The sequence below is a fragment of the Gasterosteus aculeatus genome, chromosome 9 (assembly GCF_964276395.1).
Source record: "Gasterosteus aculeatus chromosome 9, fGasAcu3.hap1.1, whole genome shotgun sequence".
Lineage (NCBI taxonomy): Eukaryota > Metazoa > Chordata > Actinopteri > Perciformes > Gasterosteidae > Gasterosteus > Gasterosteus aculeatus.
The window spans coordinates 7316545-7323486 of record NC_135696.1 but is presented as its reverse complement, the minus strand read 5'-3'; positions in this window follow the sequence as shown (position 1 = coordinate 7323486).

The following is a 6942-nucleotide window of genomic DNA, read 5'->3' as shown; positions in this document are numbered from 1 at the left end:
ACTGGAAGAGGCTGGAGAAGGTGGGCCTGTTGTCGGACGTCGGCGAAGATGGCGTCCTGAAAGTTGACGCCGTGGGGGGGGGGGGTGTTGTAGTTCTCATCCATCCTGCAGAGGAGATTGTCCAGAAGAAACTGTGAGGAGGGAGCTGAAGCGGCCGAGGGAATTATTGGTGTTTTGGCTGACATTGTAGCAAATGAAGTATGTTTTTGCAAATTTCATAGGCCGATGCATTTATGTTTAAATGAGCCTTTTTGCCTTGCAGGTAAAATGTTCCTTTGCAAAACAACTCGCACCGCGATCAAATATGCAGAAGATATAAATCTCAAGTCTCCCCTGCTGGAAATACTCTTTGCATACCAAATATTTATATTTAACCATTGCTTATAGAACTGATCAGTGCTCCAAAACAAACGGACAAATGAAAATAACTTTTAGTTGCTATTCAGCGTAATGGACTTGATTGTGACAACAATAAAACGTCTATAAACTGTTAAAATAATGTTTAGAGTCCAAAAGAGTGTTGGTACTTGAATTAGGTTCTGCACTTACACACCTAGGGAAGAAGAAGTAGGAGTAGTTCTCCATCACGGTGTGGGACTGGCAGGACAGGAACCCCAGTCCGGTCAGGTTGAGCCTCGATCCAGAAGGCACCTCCAGCACGCTGCCCCAGGCCTGATCGCACAGCAACTCCACCTCCGCTGTGTACAGCAGCCCATATACATATATCCATCCATCCATTGTCAAACCGCTTATCCACAGGGTCGCGGGGGGGCTGGAGTCCATCACAGCCAACTGCAGGCGATAGACAGGGTACATCCTGAGACATACAACCATTCACACTCACATATCTACAATTTAAAGTCCCCAATTAACCTGATCCCCAGAGCATGTCTTTGGACTGTGGGAGGAAGCCGGAGAACCCGGAGAGAACCCATGCAGACAACATGCAGACTCCACACAGAAAGGCCACTGGGCGGAATCGAACCCAGGACCTTCTTGCTGTGAGGCAACAGTGCTAACCACCACTCCACCGTGCCGCCCATATACGTATATATATACATATGAATCTCGGCGAGACTCGTTCCCCCGACCCCTCCAGTCCCCGCTCCCCGACTCAGGCCCTCCCATCCCGTGGTCCTCTCCCACCCTCCCGTTGGTGATTTGATCATTAATATTTTAACATGGTTTTCCAATGGAGACCGTTTCTCAAACCTCTTAAAACCTTTTAATTCCTGCGTTTTATTCCATTGTATGAAATGTTATGATGTGAATCACTTTGAGTCTGCCTTGTGTATGAAAAGCGCTATACAAATAAACCTGCCTTGCCTTAAACTCTTCAGCTTTCAGACTTTTCAGCTTCGCCAATCTTTCAGCTACAGACACCATTTCAACTTTCAAATGTCTCAACTATTTTATGAAACTTTCTGTAATTTCAGCTATTTTTTTAAATTCATTTCAGCTTTCAGCCTTTTCAGTTTCTCCTTAAAATAGACTTTTATGTGTATGTGCTTTGCCTGAAACTGCCTGTGGCAAACGCCTTCCTCTCAAGGACAATAAAATATCCGTGCTCTCTTCATGTGCTTACTGGGAAATAAGTTTGCGTTGATGGACTACATTTGCCTCTCCCTTTGAGGGAGGCAACACGTCATAGAAGTATTTCAACGGTGGCAGCCTGTGTTGGCCCTGACGGTAAAGCAGACAATGGCCAAGCCTCTTATGGCCCCTCTAGAGGGAAATAGCCATGAAAGGTTAACAAAAGTCACCTCTTAAACGGCTCTCACAGTCCATTAATCATGTTAAGATGATTGCGTAAAGGGAATTATCTATCAAAGCGGGCTCCGGCAGGTCACAAGAGTCAATTAGGCTTCTTTTAGAGTGGGAACTCTGCTGGAAACACTTTTCATAGGTACAAAAAAAACCAGACTTCTCTCTCCAAACAGTTTGCATAGAACATCATAAATTCCACGTGTTAATCGGTATGAATACCAACTATTGTTTCTACTAAATGTGCCGACGGTTATATTCTATGTCTTTTAGATCTTTTAGTCTCTGGTGGGAAAGGACATTTTCAGTATCCCTCAGTTATTCCAGACTCAGATTGTGCAAACAGATCATGGTGGATTTATCTGTGTTAATGCGTCTGGGTAGTGATTGTCCCTGAGACTTGTGCGATCTAAGTTTTGTGAGCAAGTGTGCGTTAACATGTGCGTCCGTCTCACATTCCGGGGGACCGACTCTGACCTCACCTGAGGGTGAGAAACAGCCGGCTGTTCCTGCTGATTCACTGATGTCATCAGCAGTCCCCCCACAGAGGGCGGCTGCACGCATCCGCCCGCAGGGTGCTGATTGCCGGGGCTTCCGCTCCCTCTCGCTCATCTTCCTCCACCTCTGTGATTCCTCCACACCAATTTTTTTCTCCATCTTTTGAGTCCCTGACATTCCCAGTCCGCCAGAGGTCTGCCAGCGGGACATTGTGTTCCTCTTTTACAGGAGGACTGATGAAACGGGGGAGACCACCCACTGTGCTGGACCTGACTGAAGCCTTGTGCTTTGGTCAAAAGGAAATGAGCCACCTGGTTTTGTTCCGGAATTGTTGTCACAGATCATTTAAAGATGGATTAAACTGAAATGAGCGATGTTCTGAAGTCATATAGCATACAAAACAATCTGAAACAGCTGAATGTTTACAATAATAACCTAAAACTCGTCAGCTGTGGCTTCTTTGCCTTCCTGCTTCCTCTTTCTCCCCCCCCTTCTTCGTCTCCCCATGGGTTGTTTGCCTGATTGATATAAAATGCATTGCTTTCCAATCTTTATTTCTCATTAAAGTCTTCAAGGTCTGCATAATAGCTGGCAAATACAAAAGTGTCATTAATTATCTATCTGGACCTCTCATTAGAGATTCTGGCCACAGTTTTGGGCTGCTGCTGTTGCTGCTGTCTGCGGTAGCTCGCTGGCACGTCCGCCTCCACTAATAGGAAGAAAAGTGCAAAGTCATAGACCCGGGGAGACGGAGCGCCACACATTTCTTCTATTTAACTTTCATTCTTTCGTTTCTATCCCCCTCTCAGTTGGTCTTAAAGCGGTTACACTTGCAGGCACAAGATAATGGAGGTTGTAAACTATTAAAAGTACTTAGTCCCTAAATTGAAGTCATTACTGGGATGTAACAACAAGCCCGTCATGTAACGTTTTTTCAGATATTGCTTTTTAAATTACAATAATTTGGCTTCTAATAAAAAAAACTGTACCAATGACTTTAAACGGCAAAACGGGCTGTTCAGATCCAACTAATCGCTCCTAAAACCATCGATCTATTCATCTCTCACATGCGCTACTGTCCTATTGTTTTTATCACAGGGTATTTCCCACCTCAGAGTTCTGACGGTCACATGTGTCAAAGTCATTGTGAATCACAACAAATGATCCGATCGATTGGCTTCACATACGTCCTCTGCCGACTGTAAACAGCCTCAGGACGGAGCGCAGCAGCCGGTTTTTGACTTAAATGTTTGCCAACATGGACGGGGCAACGTTTTGGCTTGATTTTTGTTACTGGGACTGAAGAGTCCTCTGAAAAGCGGCAGATCAAAAGGTGCTGCTTCACTTTCTGTACAATGAGGGAAAACACACATGTGTAAGCTCCCTTTTTGCTACACAAGCAATCGCAAGATTGCGTTTGCCAACCGCAATCAACAGGCCCCCCGGGGAGCAAGACGTAGAGAACCAAATTCAATCAGGCTATTGATTTGAGGGTGCGTTTGAAAATGGATAGGAAGTGTGTGTGTGTGTGTGTGTAGACGCACACTCAGCACCATGTCAAGGCCCACTTTTGTCTAAAACAACCCTACAAGTACTTCTATTCAAAGGTCCATCAGCAGCTCTCTCGCTTGTCTCCAGCCACACAGCGACCGTTACGTCCCCCAGGACACCATGTGACTTAGCTCATTTACAGAAGTCCACCCTCTTGTCCCAGACACTTGAGGCGTACACATGGACGGACACGAACAGGCGGCAGGTATCTGGACACAAGGGATTCGTTCGGCCTGTCTGCTGCCAGTTGTCCTCTGGAGACAGAACAGTTGCTCGATCCGTTTGTTTCTTTTGGGAGCTTCCAGACCAGCAGTAAGCGCGTTTTGAAATGCACGTCAACTCTTGTAACCTGACCCGAGTGCGTGTATGCAAAGTCGATGCTGACTTTAACTGACAATATATACGACGATCCATTGCGGTGACTGATCTGTACTGATACATAAAACTGAGCAACACGCTTCCTTGTCACAACACTGCATCTGGTTATACAAGCAACTATAACGAGGCAAAAAGCACGATAAATGCTATGCGCTCCCCGGAATGACGCAGCAGTTTATGTGTGGAGGAAGGGAAGCAAATGATCTCTTACGCGTGTGCAGGTGGTGTGATAAATCTCACACCCCGGTGGTCATTTTAAGAGCAGCTTGGCCTGTTTTTGCCCAGCTGGGCTCTGTGAGGGGAAAATAGGCAGACGCCATCAGATGCTCTCTTTATATTCTTACACAGGTTGCATGTGGCAGCAATGTGAGAGGACAGTTTGTGGTTGCACGGTGCTTTCGGCATGGTCCCACAGGCTGGTGCATTGTTTACCGTTGTTCTGTAGTCTCACTCAGTGGAGTTCAACGGACCAGATACAACTTCTGAAAAGGTGAATTTAGAGTTGCTTTTATTCTAAGCTGAGCTGAGTTTATCGCCTCATTACTCGGCCTCCTTACTAAATGCAAGGAAATATGGTTTTGATATTGTGAGTATGGGATTTTTTAAGTTCTATTTACAGTATTTTTTTTTTGGTGAATCTTTGATCATGACCTGAATGCTTCTAACTCTGGTGGAGAGCTGGTTTTAAATGTCTTTCTTTTCCTTACTCTCCTCTCTCCACGAATGCTATCTAATTGGAAGTGGAATAGAAAGTGGACCAGTGACACCAGTAACATTCAAAACAAAGAAAGACAGTACTCTGAATTATTTACACAAATGCTTGCTCAGCCCTCGAGGCTGAGACATTTCAAGATTTAAAGCCCTTAATGGGCGGCTTCATCGTTGTCTACAGCATGTGCTGTCATGATGACGTGATGTGACCTTTGGCATTTAATCCCCGAGGTGAAGGTCACATCATGTTTTCCAGTTCCTGTCCTTCCAATTTGTTCCTCGCTAATGCTTGTCTATGTGACCACATCTTCATTTGACACATGTTCAGTAGGAAGGTGCTGAAGATGAAGATGGATGCAGATATGTCCAAATAAAACAGTCGTCATTTGAAATAAAAGTGTCATCCACACGAGTTACAGCTCAGACTTGTATTTCCAGCTGAAAGAAGGATGTGCTCTGCGTGCATTGATCCACAAGGCCCCGTCGACATGGCACCGTGTGTCCCTGCTATTCCCTTGCCCTCTTGAGACTGGACACAAGGGGAAATCAATCCTGCTCCATGACGTGTCCGTAAACAGCCTCCATCGGATATTTACTGATGATGAGGTTCAGCGGTCCCCGTCATGCTGCCGTCCATCTACCTCACACGAGTGGGTTTCAGCCCAGGTTGAGTCACTCCATCACTTGGCCTCCTCTTTGACATGCCCTCCCTTCCCCCCCCTCTACTGGCACGGGTGGTAGGGTCTTTAATAGATTTGGAGCCAAATGGGTCCTGGAAAAGGCCATTTATCCTGGCATGTAGACACTGCTGCTCAGACAAAATGATGAAACTTCTTGTCGGAGATAAGTGGAAGCAGGGAGGCTGGCAGAGAAACGGAGTAGGCGATGTGGGGCAACTTACACTTAATGAATGAATGAATTCTCAAAGTTTCAATTAATAAATAAGCACTGCTCAAAATTAGATATGAAGCCTCGGTGTTCGATGTCCAGTTTAATCGCCATCAAAATTGTCTTTGCTGCATGTAATATAATATCGGACAGGAGCAGCATTCCCTACTACAAGTGATTATTTTCCTATTTTCAAATGCTGCCATTCCTTTCTGGTGAAACCGTAAGATCAACAGCTCTCAAATGGTCCTGCCTCAGCTTCATAATGTAAAAGGGTCCCTGTTTTATGGATGTTTCACAGTGAATAGTTGAGTGTTATCCGCATTGCTTAATGTCAATCAGCATGACACTCAGAGGAATGATATCTAAAAACACCACTGTGGATTCTGGTTATGGTATACAAACCTTGCACACCATGGAACTTCATGGAATTGTATTTTCATAATAAGAAAGTCTAAGAAATTGTAAAAAAAATAAAAAACAATCCGGTTGCCGTTTTCCTTCTCACAGCTTACAATTGTTTTAATAAACTCATTGGTCTCTGCACCAAAGCAAGGCATAGAAACAACATATGGTCACAATTTCCATCATGTTTACTTGTACCACAAACTGCATTTTTTCAGACAGTAAGAAAATGAAAATCGCAGTGCTGTGTAAGGAAAACATAGGAAGAGGTTGAGAGGAAAGCAAAAACCCAATCCCGGACCGAGATAGAACACACTCAATTGTGGTAGTTAGAGTGTGAGGATGGAGCATCTGGTCTAGCTCGGAGGGTCTTCCCGCTAGTGCAAAGCACACGCACACGCACACACACAGACACACACACACACACACACACACACACTCAGAAGCAAACTGCTGCTGATTCTAATGAGGCCAGAGCCTGCTGGGCAGCAGGGCGGCTGTTGCAACGTGTCTCCGGCTCTCTGATTCTTGCCCCAAAGCCACTCGCACGTCATCCACTGTTTCACACCATCCACATCCCCCCCCCCCCCCCCCTCACCCCATCACACCCCCTCTCCTAGTGTTGGCTCGTCAGAGTAGCTTTGAATTTACAGACCTGACAAGACCGGACAAGAATTGAAAAAGACAGGATTGAAGACAATAGAATGCAAAGGAAGAAAGTCATTCATTTACTTTAACTTCTTCCAT